Source organism: Camellia sinensis, chromosome 3 (genome assembly GCF_055761805.1).
Source record: "Camellia sinensis isolate YWXY chromosome 3, ASM5576180v1, whole genome shotgun sequence".
NCBI classification, from domain to species: domain Eukaryota; kingdom Viridiplantae; phylum Streptophyta; class Magnoliopsida; order Ericales; family Theaceae; genus Camellia; species Camellia sinensis.
In genome coordinates this window covers 29217646-29234959 of record NC_138963.1, presented here as the reverse complement: position 1 = coordinate 29234959, position 17314 = coordinate 29217646, and the positions used below count along the sequence as shown (strand labels likewise).

Here is a 17314-nt window from a genome sequence, read left to right as displayed (position 1 = left end):
TATTTTCAAAACTGATAACTAAACACAAACTTAAAACTCAATTCAAAACTCAAAACCAAACTTTTTCAAAAACTCTATTTTAAAAAAAAATTCAAAAAAAAATTATTTTATTTTTTAAAATTATTTTTAGAATCATGATTTGAGTGTGGAGTTGTATTTTTAGTTTTATGTTTTGAAAAGAAAAAATTTGTTTGGTTATAAATTTTGAAATTTTTTGAATTTATTTTTTTAGGGTAAATATTTTATATTTTAAATATTTATTTATTTATTTTAATGTGCATTGTATTCATACATCTATGTGTTGTATGGTTTTTTTAATATTTTAAATATATTTTTTAAATATTAAAAAATTTAAAAAATTTTATTTTTTATTTTAAATATATAGTTTTTATTTTAAATATTTTATTTTATAAATATATTTTTAAATATTTTAAATTTTTTTTGTTATGTGTTTGGCTACGATTTGAGTGTAGAGTTTTGAAAGTAATGTGGAGTGTCAAGTTATGTGTTTGGTTATGAGGTTTGAAAATAATTTTTGAATTGAGTTTTAAGTTATATGTTTGGTTACGATTTGAGTGTGAAATTATGTTTTGAGTTTAAAATATTAAAATTAAAAAAATTAAAATATTTACAAAATAAAATAAAATATTTAAATAAAAATTATATATTTAAAATAAAAAAATAATTTTTTTTAAACATTTTTTAATATTTTAAAAAAATAAATCCAAAAATACTATTCCAAATACTGTTCCTTTCTTCCAAACTTATCCTTCAATTCAAAAATATTTTTTAATATTAGGGCAATGCTGCAGATCCCCAGTTGGGGCAGACTCCCACCACCCCCACATACACGTGGGGGTCAGGGAGAAGATGAAAAAAAAAATAAAAATAAAAATTGGGCCAATTAGCACCTAGTGGGGGTGCTGGAGGTCTCCCCCAGTGGGGGTCTCCCCCATTTTCCATTTTAAAAGGAAGGGCAATAAGGTAATTTACTATAGAAAAAGTAACACCGTCTGGAACAATTTGACAAAAGGGGGGAATCTTGATATTGTCAGATAAAGCAAGGGAGGTTACTGTAATTATTCAAACCACAGGGGAGGTGGAGGTCTCCCCCAGTGGACTATTTGTGACGGTAAATAACCCATCGCAAACAAATATTGGTAAAACGGCGTCATTTTGATTGGTAATGTGTGGCATTTGTGACGGTTGAAATATGCCGTCGCAGTTTGTGTCCCGCTCGTTTGTATCCCATTCGCGGTCAAGTGTGCCCCAAAATCCTCAAAATCTGAAACCAAAATCCCTAAAATTCTGAAACCAAAATCCTCAAAATCCCTACTCGCATTCAGCATTGCCAGAGTGAATGAGGGTGAACGACGGCCTTCGCCGGAGCGACGAGTAGCAGTGACTATGAACGATGAGTGATGAGGGTGAACGACAGCCTTTGCCGGAGTGACGAGCAGCAGCGAGTTTCGTGCTCCAGATCTCACTCCACTCTCAACTCCCTTGATTTATGTCTCGCTTGACTTGAATCTCGATATAAAATGTCCAAGTTGGATGCTCGAAGGGACACCTCTCCACGGGACAAAAGGTAAGAAAGAAAAAAATAGTTCCATATACACTCCAATTTCTCTTCCCAAATTCCTAATTTACATGATCAATTTTTGATAAAATCCAGTAATTTTGTCACAGATTTAAGCCTTATCCAAAGCTCATGTGAATTGGGTTTCTGTTTTTTTTTTTTATATAAAAAAACTTTGTCCGAATTTGGGTTTCCAATTTAGGGTTTCTTGACCACTTTGTCTGTTGATGTTCTTGATAGATCATTTTACTCGTAGTGGAAAAGTGGTTTTGGGGTTAAAAGATTTGTGGGTTTTTTTGGGTACCAGTTTTACTGTTAACGTAAAAGAAGATAATCAGACATCTGGGTAAGGTCTGTGCAAAAATAATAATAAAATAAAATATGGGTAAGGGTTAGATCTGTTGAATCTGATTCTCAAACTTTGTAATTTGTTAAATAAATTGTTGTGAGTTACAGATCTGGGATTTTTTGGTTTTTATGTTCTGGATTTACTGAATTTTGTTGTTTTCTTCAACATCAGGATGTGGTGAATGGAGTTTTGAGCAGCTTTAGGTCAATAGACAGCTCAGATTCTTGGATCAAGATTATGTAAGTCTTTTTTTTCTTGGATCAATTCCGGTTGTATTCTTTTTTCACACACACACACACACAGAGTAAGATTATAATAAACTTTTTATCTAAGAGACTTGAGGCTGGAGAAGCTAAAGGTGAATCAAGATTCATTCTGGACGGTTTTCCTCAAACAATAAGACAAGCGGTGAGCACATTTTTTGTTAGAAATGATTTGTTTTCAAACTTTATTTCTTTTGCATTGATATGCTTTTCACATCATGTGTCTCTGTTTAGCAGTATGAGAGAAGGCAAAATGTGAAAAATATTTTGGGACCACTTGCTGTTTTTCTTTTTCCCGCAAAATTTGAAAAATGTATTATACATTTTTGATGTTTCATCTATACCACTTCAAAATGATTTTAAAACGACCTTTCAAGAAATGGAATAGATGTACCAGCTTATCAAAATCTTGTTATGTAACTTCTTAAAATTATAGCTTGATATTCCCACAATAATTACTGCAAAAACCTCATATAGTTGCTTTGATTACTCCTTTTTTTTATTTCGCTTTCAACAGACTTTTTAGAAGGTACACAGTTTAATGATTTGCTCACCAATAAATGGGTTTTTGTTCCACTTCTGTTGTTCAATGGAGTTGGGTTTACAATACCTGTATGTTTTCTCACAGGTATGATTCCAGAAATTCCATTTTAGAGTGGTCCATACTTCTCACTGATAACTCAAACCGCAGGTCAACATATGATGATGTTTCTTTTATTTAAAAACTAAAATTTATTGTGCATTCTACAATTTGTAGTGCTTGTTTGGTTTCTAACTTCATTTTGGAACACTTGGCAGTGGATCTATGGATTTTGTTGTCCCTCTAGTAGATGCATCAGTCTTTTTCCCGATGTCTGTGCGTTTTACTGCTGCAAGCACATTCAGTGAACTAAAGGTTTACTTCTCTTTTTCCATTTATAGTTGATTCATTCAATTCTCATCCAATAATAATGGCGTTGGTGTTGTACTTAATTTTGGTTGACATTTATATGCATTTATAATGCCTGCAGCATAGAAAAGGTTTCCTTCTCTTTTTCCATTTATAGTTGCTTCGTTCAATTTCCTCAGCCAATAATAATGGTGTTTGTGTTGTACTTAATTTCGATTGACATTTATATGTGTCACGACCCAAACCCGCCCCTATGGGTTTAGCACCGCAACCAGCCAGTAATCCGCGATTACCGAAGGCCTGCTTAACAGTTAAGACAGCAATATAGAGTATAGGGGCTGGCGGAAGCCAAAATAGTAAATAAAAGATTGCTAATGAGCTGTGACATTCTGAATGCAAAAAGACTTTTATGAACATATTCACATTCATAAGCAAAACATATATACACCATATGTACAAACATCCAGGTTAGGGACCAAATCCGTAATTAGCACAGTACAGTACAAGTCTTAAACAGTATTACAGAACAGAAGCAAAAGGGGGAACTGAGACACCCCAAAAAGCCCTGGCTTGGACTGACATGGAACCTCGAAGTGAGGCACGATGGTTGGCTTGACAAAAAGGGAGCTAACCCAACGCTCTTAACTCCGATCCGGTGCCTGGAAGCTAAAGCCCAGTGAATAACAGTTGTGTAAAGAGGTTAAGAATGAATGTCCTTTCAATCATTAAACAGTCATATCAGTCATTTAGTAACCATAGCAGTTATATGTGGTACATCCAATAACAAAACAGTACAGTAGGTCTTAACAGACCAAACAATCAGTTGATGGCCATCATAACAGTAACAGTAGTGGTTCCAAACTTAGGAACCGACAGAGATCTCTGTGACAGTAGCAGTAACAGTACAGTAACAGTAAGTTGCTAAGGATGCCACGAATATAGTTTACAAATAGGAAAAGCATTCATTCATTAAACAATAACATTTCAGTAAACAGAACAGTTGATCATTTAGAAAATATTCATAATTGAACATATCTTTACAATATTGTTACTCACAGAGCACTGGGCTATAAGCAGCTAATGAGCGTCCTCGGATGCCAACCCTACAGTTACAGAATGAACACACACTAAGTTATACACTTGGGTTTAATAACTTAACCCCTAACTTGACTCGGTGTGGTTCTACATCAATATCCTCATTAAGATGCCTTAAACATGGCCTAGGAATGCCTAGGATGGAAACAAGATGCAAAGATGCACTTTAAAACACTTTTCGAAATTTGCTGAAACAGGGGTCCATGCTCAAGTGTGGCTTCCTACACTCGAGCGGACATGCAGACAAAGGAGCTCCGCTTGAGCGTGACTTTCCTCGCTCGAGCGGACTAAAAACTCAAGCAAAAGTACTGAATGCACAAAAATCACGCTCGATGGGCGCTCGATCCACGCTCGAGCGTGAGACTCAGGTCCTCACTCGAGCGTGAACTCTCTCGCTCGAGCGGACTGCAAAACAAATGAACTTCTGGGTACACGCATTTCACGCTCGAGTGGAAGTACAAGACTCAGAGTGTACGCTCGTGCGTGAAGTCCTACGCTCGAGCGTGGGTCCAAAATCTGGAATTTCCAGATTGAACCTCCAAGCACAAACTCAACTTTTCAAACATCAAATCCGATCCTTTTGGGCTAATTTTCTACAAAACACTTTAAAACCCATAATATGACATCTTTCAAAGATCAATTTTGTAAAATCAAGCCCAAAGGTAAGTCAATTAATCACAAACTTCAACTCAAAATTCAAGCACATGAAGAACAATGCAAGACTCATACATGCATGAGTTCCCATGAACTCTTATGCTCTAAGACATGATAAAATGCAAGTTTGAGCTCAAGAATATGATTAATTCATGGATCAAAACCAAAATAGAAACATGCATATGAGAACTTCATGAAAATGACTTCAAAATTCAAGAATATGTACATCCATGCATGGATTAAGCCTCAATTTAACACTTCAAACCATAATTTGACTCTAACCTCTAATAATCCCATGAACCATGCAAGAACAACTCAAATGTACAAATGAGAGGATGAAATCTCTACCTTAGGTCTTGAATTCAAGGTATAGAGGCTCAAGTTTGCAAATGCTCTTCAAGTCTTCTAATTTTCCAAGCCAATCTAGGTGAACTCAATTTCTTCCAACTCTCTAGCTCACTCTCACGTTTTTGGTCTCTAGAGGAAATGAAGATGATGCAAATTGACATATAATCAAGTCTCAAGATGATTTATGAAAGTGGCCCACCAATGGCATTTTGGTAATTTACGTGAACTAATGTGATTTACATTATTTAATCTAATTTAATCATTCCAAATCAAATTTAAGTTAAAACTACCATAAAATCACATAAATTCTAATTAACATAAAATACCAATCGATTTTTGATTCGGTCGCTAATAAGACCTTCAATTCGCAATTCAAAAACAAAACACGAACAGATCATTTAGTAGTCAAACAGATAGAAATGCGTTTATAGACAATACACTCATGCAATCAGTTTAGGATTTCCTCCTAATCAATTACTTATCATATTCAGTCACAGTTTAGCAGTAATCAGAGGTGAGGGTTGTCACAATATGCATCTATAACGTCTGCAACATAGACTTTTAATAAGAATTAAATGCACCTTTCTTGAATGGTGAACTTGTATTAGAGTAGATCAGAAGGTAGCTGCAAAGTTGCACTAATTTAAAGCGAAGAACTCTTTAAATGTTTATTCTGATTTATGACTTCAATTGATGTTTAATTCAGTTTCATTTTGCATGAAACTAGTTCAAATTTCCAACTCATCCGGAAATGGTAGTCAGCAGAAATTGGAGAAATCGTCTTGTTTGCCATTATATGACAGATCTACAACATGCCTGGAATAGGGATTATTTGCCATGTTCTATAGCACGTCTGCTTGTGAAGTCATCTTGTTTAACCAACTAACTTTGTTTTGTTAAAAGATCTTGAAGAACATCTAAATGTGTGCTTTTCTTTCTTGGGTTCCACTTACCAGTTTGTTAGATTTTTGTGGAATAATTGTCCCTGTTTAGGGTTGATTTTGAAGCACGTTTATGACATATTTGTGCATGATGGAGCATAAATCTTTGGCAGGTGCTTAATGTCTTGCCGTTGAGAGGTGGACCATCGCCAAGGTTCGCTCAGAGAACACTTTTATCCACAGAGAATTACCAAGTGGTGTGACTTGTGTTTTAATATATAGGAAAATTGGTTGAGAAAGTTTTTAATACGATTTTGAAGACGTTTTCTTTTGGAGCTTGTGCTACTAATGAGACTACCATTAACTTCTTATTTTTTGGTTCCCTGTTTCTTTATTGCTCAAATTTTTGGGACATTGTGATACTGTGTAGTATTGGTCCATAGATATACTTTTCTGAATATGTAGCACAATGTGTTTCAAAGCTCATCACTCGGTCTAATGATACTGAAGTTGTAGTACAGGAACGACTCCGCATTTACAATGAAAAGGTAGTGCTTCATTCTCCCAAAATGTTCTTCACAAATGACACTAATATTGTCACAGTTTTCCTATTGTTGGAAAAGTAAACATCCATTTATGTCTTTGTTGCTAGAAAAATGTGAAGACACCTAACATTTTTGCAGGTGTGATTTTTCTTGTGTTAGTTTGAAGTTATGCTTCGGTAGAAATAAGAACCATAATAGTTGATTTGATGCAAGGATTTCTAATGGCTGCAAAGTGGGGTTCTCACTTGTACTAAACTTATTCCTGTTTTCCATTTTGGTTTATGGCTCACAAAAGTTCATTTATATTAAAGGTCTCTATGATGGGGATTTATTACATGCTGCTCAAAAAAGTTCAATAATATGAATACTGTGTGTGGAAATTATTGACTAATGGGTCTATAGTTATTACTTTTAAATACTTAAGGAAGTTAAGATGGATGAAAACACTTATGAGATTGTGTTTGTTGAAAATTGAAACTATAATTTTGTGATTTCAACTGATAATATCAATCTTGTTACAGATGAGTATGCTGAAAAGGAAATGAGGAAGTATATCAAAGCCTCACTCCCAGTTATAGAATACATAGATAAGCTGTATGTTTCAAGGAATATCAGCTTAGATTGGTAACTTTTTATCCATTCTGGAGAACTGTTAGATGAGAGGCTGACCTCTTGTGTGCACAACAGCTGCCAAGTTCTAGATTCATCCTTAAGAAACTTGAATTCAAGGTGTTGACGCCCAAAATCACCAAACGGCGTCGATTTAGCACGAAACTTGGCACACATGACCGCCTAGGCACAAGAGACTTGTGGGAGATTGTGCGTAGAAAAATGTAAACGGTAATTCTTATTCTATGAAATTTTATAAACAACACAAGCAGACACACCTTACTTAGTTTCTATGAAATCTGGTTCAAACTTTCTCAAATATCAAATGAAATAAAGTTTGTTATTCCCTTGAACTTGCTCATAGCACTTGTTTCCTCATATATGTCTCCTTGTCCGTGGCTTCCAAATGATATTACAAATCTAGAGAAAGGTGTTCTCTCATTTGGATCCCAAAGAAGAAAGGTTATTTTTTAATATGGAGTTGTAAGATATGGTATTGAAATTAAGGATATGGTATTGAAATTAAGGCATATAAGATTATTACTTCGGATCAAGGGTTAACATTCAGCATGTCACAGTTGGGGTTGTGGGCTCAAAGTTAAGGTCAGACACTTAGTGCAAATAATGCAAAAAGTTAAGTCTGTACCCAATCTACCCGCCCCTAACATCCAATGGGTACTGAACTGGGCGTACGTTTTTTACTTTGGTTGAAAGGTTTGTTTTGGGGTTTTAAATGTAGCCCCGATATTTTTCATGGTGAATGATCGCTGATAAGTATGGTATGGGAGTTTAAACTTTGCACTTGGACTTCTTGTTATCCTCCAAATCTTATTCATATGATAGATTGTTTAAATTGTTTTTAATTAACTCTGTTTGATTGCCCATTAACTATGTTCCAGTCATTTTCCATTTTGTGGTCTTTTTGTCAACAGTAGATTATCTAAGAAAAAGAATACCTATATTATTTTTCCCTTCTATCTACAATTAAATGAGATATAAGGAGATTATTAGAATTCTTTGATGCATAAGCTGTTTTGTAACACCCTCAAAATAAAAGCATTAAACCCATCAATTAAGAGATTCATTAACATATGAAATAACCATATTCTTCCATTTCTTCAGAGTCTTATTACATAAGTATTACATGTTAACAACAAAAGCAAAATGCCCTACGGGCTTACAGCTTTCCAAGTTAACACTTGGTTACACAAAAAGGAGTACTAACTCATACACTTAAAGCCCTTGGCTTGTATTTACATGTAATACATCAAAAAGTAAAATGACAACATTATGTCCGCCTCTAGCCTCCCAAGCTATGTCCTTGGAGGTGGCATGCTTCCTGCACCTGAAAATGATATTCCCATATAGGGTGAGCCACAGCCCAGTAGAAATACACTAAACCAACCATGAACAATGACTAAAAATATTAGCAATTGATAGATGGCCAACACTGATACAATCACATAAATCACATATTTATGTCATACGACTTATGAGTCCAAGTTCCCTTTCATTTTCCCTTTTTCAATGGATAGGCATATAAGCACTAACCACATTATCAACAGATATGTATAACAACAATATCCACATTCTCAGATAAGCAAATAAGCTATATCCACATTCTACAACAGATATGTATAACTACAATGTCCACAGATAAGCATATAAACTATATCCACACATCACAAAGATAAGCATATAAGCTCTATCTTCACTTCTCTAGACAAGCATATGAGCTGTATCTACGGAGTTCATCCCCTATCTTCTCCCAACACTATCCGGTTTAGAGGTACATCCCCTATCTTCCCCTAAACCGCGGAGTACATCCCTCATCTCCTCCTCTACACATAACGTATACAAACACAATGGTTCTATATACAATCACTCAATACATATAGTTAATGTATTCTATCAACCGTCAAGTTCCATGACACACTTCATTGATTAGTTTCAGTTTGCCTAATCATCATGCATTGTCTACAACAATCACGACTATCCTCCACCGATAGCCCAAAGCAGTTATTTCTATACAGAAAATAAATTCACAATGGATATTCAATCAACATTTCATTTCCTCATTCCTCACAATTAATTATCCCAATTAATTAAACAATGTAATTAGGTCAATTTCCATAATTAACATTTCAACCCTTAGGTCCCATTTTCATCAATGATTTAACATTCATTCCATTTCTCTATGCCAAACATGCATCTAGGTTTATTATGAATAAAACCCCAACTTTTGTAAAATTACACAAAAGCCCCAAACTTTCACAAAATTACCAAACCAACCCCAACATCTCAAAATACCAAAATTTAAAGACAAAACTCATAGAGAGGAGTAGGATATCCCTACCTCGAAGTTTGAGCCAAAAAGGAGATGAAGACTCGAAGACCAACGTGCTCCAAATCCAAACTTTTTCAGATTAAAACAAAGCTCTCAACGCCCTCTATCTTTTTAACAAAGGCCCTAGGTTAGATTCACACTCTAGGGAGATCAATTCTTAGAGAGAATGTAAGTGTAGAGAGAGAGGGTCTCGGATCTAGGGTTTGATCAAAAAGAAAAGGTGAAAAAGTGATGTTTAAAACGCTACTGTCCGCTGATATAAAACACGCTCGCTCGAGCGAAGCCTTCGTCGCCCGAGCGACCAGACACAGAAAACTCTCGCTCGAGCCAAGAAGCTCTTGCTCGAGCCAAAAACTCAAAAGTGCGCTCGAGCGAAAGAATACTCGCTCGAGCCAACAACTCAAACCCTCAGGTCTGTAACCACAAGCACGCTCGAGCGACAGACCTCTCGCTCGAGCGAAGAACAAACCAGACCGCTCGAGCCAAGAAAAGCTCGCTCGAGCCAAGAAACACAACTCTCAGGTCCAGAACCAGACGCCATCGCTCGCTCGAGCGAAGCCACTCTGGCTCGACCCACCAGACACAAACTCAACTCTCGCTCGAGCGACAAACTCTTGGCTCGAGCGAAGGGCCAAAAATCTGGGCAGCAACACTAGGCTCCCAAACACAACCAACCTGAAACAAACCTGCCCAACACATCCTATAACTCAATACGAAGTAAAAAGGATGCAAACAAGATAATAAACAACTACCAACATCCACAGACACATGTCCGGATCACTGTACAACAAGGGTAAACCCGGGATCGCTATATGTTTGGTAATTGATATACTTAATTTTGAAGTCATTATTTAAGATTACCTAGATTTCCCTTGCAGGTAAACAAACCATCAGTAATTTTTATTGATGAAATTGATGCATTAGCTACAAGGTATGGGTGTTCCTGTCAGTATCTTCTACATTTCTTGTGCTTTTTACTCGTGCTTTTTACTTATATGAAGGTCAGTGCATTTCTTCTCATTCCATCTCTTGTTTTAACTGTTGTGCAAAATAATTTATCTTCCTCTTCCATGTTTGGTTGTTGCAAATTTAAACAGTGGGAAAATCTTAATGGCTTGATGATTTTCCTTCTTTATTTTTATTTTGTTTTTTCTTTCTTTTGAACTTGCACAGTAGCTAAAGGAAAAATAAAAGTGAATGCATTGAAAAATAGACTTATGTTAGAAAATTGGTAGACCAAATCAACGGAGAAAACTATGCTACAGGTAATATTTGATACTTCCGTTTGGAACTCGAAGACAAAAGCACTCCTCACACAAAATGAATGAGGCTCTCTAAACTATTCAGGACCCGATTTCTCCTTTACATCAACAACCATACCAATGCACTTTCTTTGCCATTTTCTTCTAGTTAATGAACCCACCAGAAAACCTAAATTAAGGAAATGAGAAGTACATGATTCACTTTAGTATAAATAGAATCAAGGAGTACTTCATAACTACACTCCTTTGCTGCATATTAGGGGAAGTACATGATTCTCTTCAATTCATTCTATATTACTCTTTTCAAAATTTTGTTGAAGTGGCTTCAAACCAATAGATCATGGAGTTATTTACTTACTTATTGGAGCCGTTTCTTATAGACCAAGGCAAATTAAAAACCAAATGCATGAATGGTCATTTATGTAAATGGTATTTCAAATGTAAAACTAAGTACTACAATTTCAAGCACTAAGTCTTTGTTGATGGTACCATTTGGCTTGTCTATTATCATTTGGCTACTGAACCCATGAGTAAATATGTATTACAATATCTCTCCCATTTCTTTACTGAAAATTGCTCTTGAAGTAGAAATAATCCATTTTTATAATATCAGATAAACTGTTAGCGAAAGAGTTGCAGTGGGGTTTTATTAATTGGAGCATGTGAATCCATAGAATAATACCAATTAAGTTTTCAAACTTGATATTATCATTTTAAAGGGAATTTTTTATTAGAATCAGTACAATTATTTAGCCACATAGGAGAATAGAGAATGAATTTTATTTTATACTTGCTCGTTTTACAATCTTGCATATTATCATTCCCAATGTCATCATTGCCTTCTTTGCCTTTGAGGGATATTCTAATTTTAGAGACGGATTGGCACGAAACTTGGCATACACGACCACCTAGACACGAGAGACTTGTGGGAGAAGACGGGACTCCAATCGGGTTCCCAGTTTGGGAGTTAGAGCCGTATTTCGGTCTAGGCAAACTAGTTCCTTAAGAAACTTGAATTCGAGGTGTTGACGCCCCAAAGTCACCAAACGGGGTCGGATTGGCACGAAACTTGGCACACATGACCACCTAGGCACGAGAGACTTGTGGGAGAAGACGAGACTCCAATTAGGTTCCCGGTTTGGGAGTTAGAACCGTATTTCGGTCTAGGCAAACTAGTTCCTTAAGAAACTTGAATTCGAGGTGTTAATGCCCCAAAATCACCAAAAGGGGTCAGTTTAGCATGAGACTTGGCACACACGACCGCCTAGGCACGAGAGACTTGTGGGAGAAGACGGGACTCCTATTATGTTCCCGGTTTGGGAGTTAGAGTTGTATTTCGATCTAGGCAAACTAGTTACTTAAGAAACTTGAATTCGAGGTGTTGACGCTCCAAAACGACCAAACGGGGTCGGATTGGCACGAAGCTTGGTACACACGACCGCCTAGGCACGAGAGACTTGTGGGAGAAGACGGGACTCAAATCAGGTTCCCGATTTGGGAGTTAGGGTTGGATTTTTGTCTAGCCAAAATTATTTACTTAACTATGTTTGTAATTATATATTAGTTAATTTTTTATGTTTTTTTGTAATTAAAATATGAACACATAATTATATTGTCATTAATTATTTTTATTTTTTATTTTCAGATATTTTCTGAGTAGTAGTTTGGTTCTTGTGGAATGCAGGCGTGTGAAGATTGCGACAAACTTTTGTTTTTGTAACCCACGGAAGAATCATGACGAAAACTTTTATTTTTTATTTACGTTATTTAGATTTGTGAACAACATTATGTATGTATTATGCAACATTATGTGGTGGGATAATTTTGATGATGTGTTGTTATAAATGGAAGAATACTTTAATTATGGATGAATTTTTATTTATATACAGAAATTTTTATATTATCATATAATTATCGGTTTTTTTTTTTAGTTATTTTCATTTAATACAGGTAATTTTCATATTTTTAATAATTTTATTGCAGTTTTTTTTTTTTTTTTTTGAGACGGCACCATACTATCTCAAAAACATTTAGAACCAGGTTTTTTGCGACGGTAGTATAGCCATTGCCAAAGATATTGGCATTATTAATTAGTTGAAACAAAAGGGATTTAGAGACAGTATTCTTCACCGTCGCAAATAATGTTTTTAGAGACGGTATTTTTATCGTCGCAAATAACCATTTTAGCGACGGTATATTTGCTGTCTCAAATAAATATTTTTTGCGACGATATAAACCCCGTCACAAATAGCCATTTTAGCGACGGTACCACAGTGTCGTCTCAAAAACTTGAAATTTCTACACATTAATGGCGACAGTATTTTGCCGTCCCTAAAAGGCATTTTTGCCGTCGCCTATATTTTGCGACGGCGTCACACCGTCGCTAAAGGCCTTTAGCAACCCCCTTTGTTGCGACCCCCCTCTTACCGTCGCTAAAAGCCATATGCCGTCGCAAAAAAGCTTTTGCAACGGGGTTTTGGGAATTTGCGACGGTATTTTACCGTCGCAAAAAAGTAAATTTTTTGTAGTGTGAAGATAATAATCTAAAGCCTTGTTTGGCAACATCACTTTTTAGCTTAAAATTCAAAAAGTCACTAAAAAAATAAAAAAGTCAACAACTTACCAAAAAGTCAAAGATTCTCTTTTCTCTCTACTTTTTGCAAATCTTTTCGTAAAAAGCTAAAAGTCATCCCAAACATATTTATTTATTTTTTTACCTCATATTTTAGCTAAAAAATCAAAAAGTTATTAAAATAGTATGTTCCCCAACGAGGCATAAGTAGATTACATATTTGACTTATTTTGTATCTTAAATTTAAGTAGATTACATATGAGCTTGTAGTAGAGTAACTCTGCAGCGCCTACAATGATTAATATTAAGCGTTTTGTTTATCTTATGACTTCATTAAGTTATTAATTTCATGATATTTTGGAAACTTATTGAGCATTTTATATAATGCATATTACTCATTACTATGACATAACTATGTAACCAAGTCAACTTTACAGTCCAATTCAACTTTGAACCATGATGCTACTACAATCTAGTCAATCAGTCAACTTCACAGTTCAATTCAACTTTGAACCATGATGCTACAACAATCAAGTCAATGCCCAATTATAAGGGTTTGATTGGCATAGAGAACTAATACATGGATACTAATCAAGAAGAAGAAGTGAGCACATGGTCCGGTGTAGTGAAAAAGTAACCGTATCTTGGGGCCGCTACTCCAATACCCCGGACCTAAAACAAAAACAAAAATATGCAAAGCAAGTTCACCATTCATCTATCTTATGATCTCATAAATTTGGCTTATAGACTAATTCAAATATGCAATGAAGTTTGATCTTGATGTTGTAGAAAGTACCAGTGGTGAAGGATGCAGTCAAGAAAATAATCATAAGGACATTAAAGCTTTTTTTGGGGGGAATTATCTTGCAAGGTATTGAAAACAATTGAATGGCCTTAAAGGACGAGTAGACTACAAACTAAAAGGCAAAACGTGTCAACCATCAATTCTATTCAGGCCAAATTGATCGAGAGAGGACTAATTAGAAAATTTGCATGATGCAGGAGGATACTCTCATGCACCAGATGATCTATCTTATAGAGTTGACATGAAGCAAATCCGATGGTGCAGCATCCTCCATGTAACTCATATTCTTCCCCGTCATTCTTTTCACAAATATTTACCACTTGAAAATGATTTCAAGTAGCCAATTAGTGAAGATTTTAAATATGTGACATCTAATCTTTGACTTTAGATATCACAATTTAAAATAGATTACAACATGATTACCAATAATACTCATGTCTCTCAAGAACATGATAAATGACATTTTCCAATTAAAATACTCATGTCTCTCAACAACATGATAAATGACATTTTCCAATTAAAATAGATTACAACATGATTACTAATAATTTTCTAGGTACCAAGAATAACAAGTAACATGCCACACTGTTCTCAAGGCAATAAGCCCATTGAATCCAATATCGAACCAAGCGGGGTGGCAACCCAAGCATTTTCTCTAAGACAATCCAATTAAAGGTCACCAAGCCTAGCCTAGCCTAGCCTAGGTCTTTTCCTTACAATTGTTTAGCACTAGAGTCATCACGGCCAAACCCGAATTTGTTCCCTAGTGGCCAGAGTTACCACACACAGTAAAATAATTTCCCTGGACTTTTATATACAGATAGTCCCAATAATCAATACAATTCTGTTTTGCAAAACATGGTAGTTCACCATTATAAACATAAGACCATAACAAATAGTTTACAGTATGCCAGGTTCACATATATTTCAGAAATAATTTAATTTCCTTAATAATATAATAGTTTATCAAAACAGTTTAGTCCTTAAACAACAATTTAATTTTTTCAATAGTTCAGGGTAGGGGAACATTTATAAAAATATGTAGCATGCAACTACATACCTGAAAACGAAATAATAAAATCATCGAATAGAGTATGAAAGTCCAACTAGTGCCCTAAACCAAGTATGAAAACTACGCATCACTACTAATTTAAAAATACTAAAAAAATTAATAACTAAGTACCCCACACTAAAGCGCACTAACACAGCTCAAACCCCACTCACCGTTACTCTTAAATACACTACAACAAAAAAAACCTTTGGTGACAGACTGATTTTGTCTCCAAACATCAAATTTTTGTCACTAAAGTGATCTCCGACGAAAAAAATTTGTCACCACGTTCATGGCCTATACGTCGTCGCTGACAGTACCTAGTGACGAAAACTAGTTTCGTCGCCTATTTTTGGTTTTTGGCGACGAATTGTTTTGTCTCCGAATGGTGAATTTTTCGTCCTCTATAACATCAATTTCGTTCCCAAAACTAAATAATATTTTATTTTAATTGTTTTTCGCGACGAAATATTTCGTCACCAAATAGATTTTAGTGACGAAAGTTTTCCTCACCAACGATATGGATTAAGGTGAAAAAAAAATTCGTCACTAAAATGAGCAAAAAAGAAAATTCTTCAATGACAAAAAACATTTTGTCACCAAATATTTCAAATTAGCGACGAAATATTCAGCAAATGTGACGAAATTATTTGTTTGGTATTGTATCATTAGTGACAAAATTATTCGTCATGTTTTTTGCAAACTAATAGCGACATTTTTTATTTCGTCACTAATAAAAATTAAAATTTTTGTAAATGGAGGTACTATTTTCTTCTGAAATTTTTTGTTTTCAGTAACAATTCCCTGCGCATTTCAATAACCTGTTCAATAAAATATCTATTACAAATCAATACAGAAATCTGTTCATTTTCATAAACATCACATTCGAATTTCAGCACTATCCACAAAAATACAATATGAACTGCATGCAGATTATAAATATGTCTCCTAATATCCACAAAAAACGTCTACTAATATCCACAAAAATATAATATCAACCGCATGCGAATTACCAAACACATCTCCTAATATCCAACAAAAAATATGTCTACTAATATCAACAAAAATAAAATATCAAAGACGGATTACCCAACATGCCCTGTAATACCAACAAAAATAGACAATTTACAACCAAGCAAAATACATGTAAGGTAATATGAACAAAAACACAAAATGAGCTACCATCTGCCCTCCAAATTACCAAACATGTCCATATCAAATCTCGAATTTACAAAAAAATGAAACACAAAAAACAAAAATGCAAGTTAGACAATTATTATCGTATCCATAAAATATACAATTTCACATGCATTTTTCGAATTAGTTTTCAAATCGGGAGTCCCGCGCTAGTTCCGTAAGTTTTCACAACTCACATTGGTCCCACCCGAGGTGTTTGAGGTGTTCCCCGGGTCGTCTCATGGCTATTGCACGATTTTGGCCCCCGAATGTCTATTTTCAAGCTTCACCGTGAAAAAGTTCATTTTTGCACTTAGTTTTCAAACCGGGAGTCCCGTGCTAGTTCCGTAAGTTCCCACAACTAACATTGGCCCCTCCCGAGGTGTTAGAGGTGTTCCCGGGCCGTCCCGTGGCTGTTGCACAATTTTGGCCCCCGAAGGTCTATTTTCAAGCTTAAGTGTGAGAAATTGTATTTTTGGACTTAGTTTTCAAAACAGGAGTCCCGTGCTAGTTTCGTAAGTTTCCACAACTCACATTGGTTCCTCCCGAGGTGTTTGAGGTGCCCCCGGGCAGTCCTGTGACTGTTGCAGGATTTTGGGCCCCGAAGGCCGATTTTCAAGCTTATGTGTGAAAAAGTGCATTTTTGGATTAAGTTTTCAAACCGGGAGTCCCGTGCTAGTTCCGTAAGTTTTCACAACTCACACTGGTCCCTCTCGAGGTGTTTAAGGTGTTCCCCGGGCCGTCTCATGGCTGTTGCACGATTTTGGACCCCGAAGGTCTATTTTCAAACTAAACTGTGAAAAAAGTTCATTTTTGGACTTAGTTTTCAAACCGGGAGTCCCGTGCTAGTTTCGTTAGTTTCCACAACTCACATTGGTCCCTCCCGAAG

General features: G+C 35.5%; 1 non-coding gene across 1 annotated transcript; it reads left to right on the top strand.

The window, feature by feature from the left end:
- Positions 1–1757: 1757 nt before the first annotated feature.
- LOC114283178 (uncharacterized) lies at positions 1758–6628 on the top strand. Its single transcript, XR_014363679.1, has 3 exons — positions 1758–2167; positions 2271–3086; positions 6232–6628. It is a non-coding gene; the product is annotated as an uncharacterized LOC114283178 (transcript).
- Positions 6629–17314: the final 10686 nt, after the last annotated feature.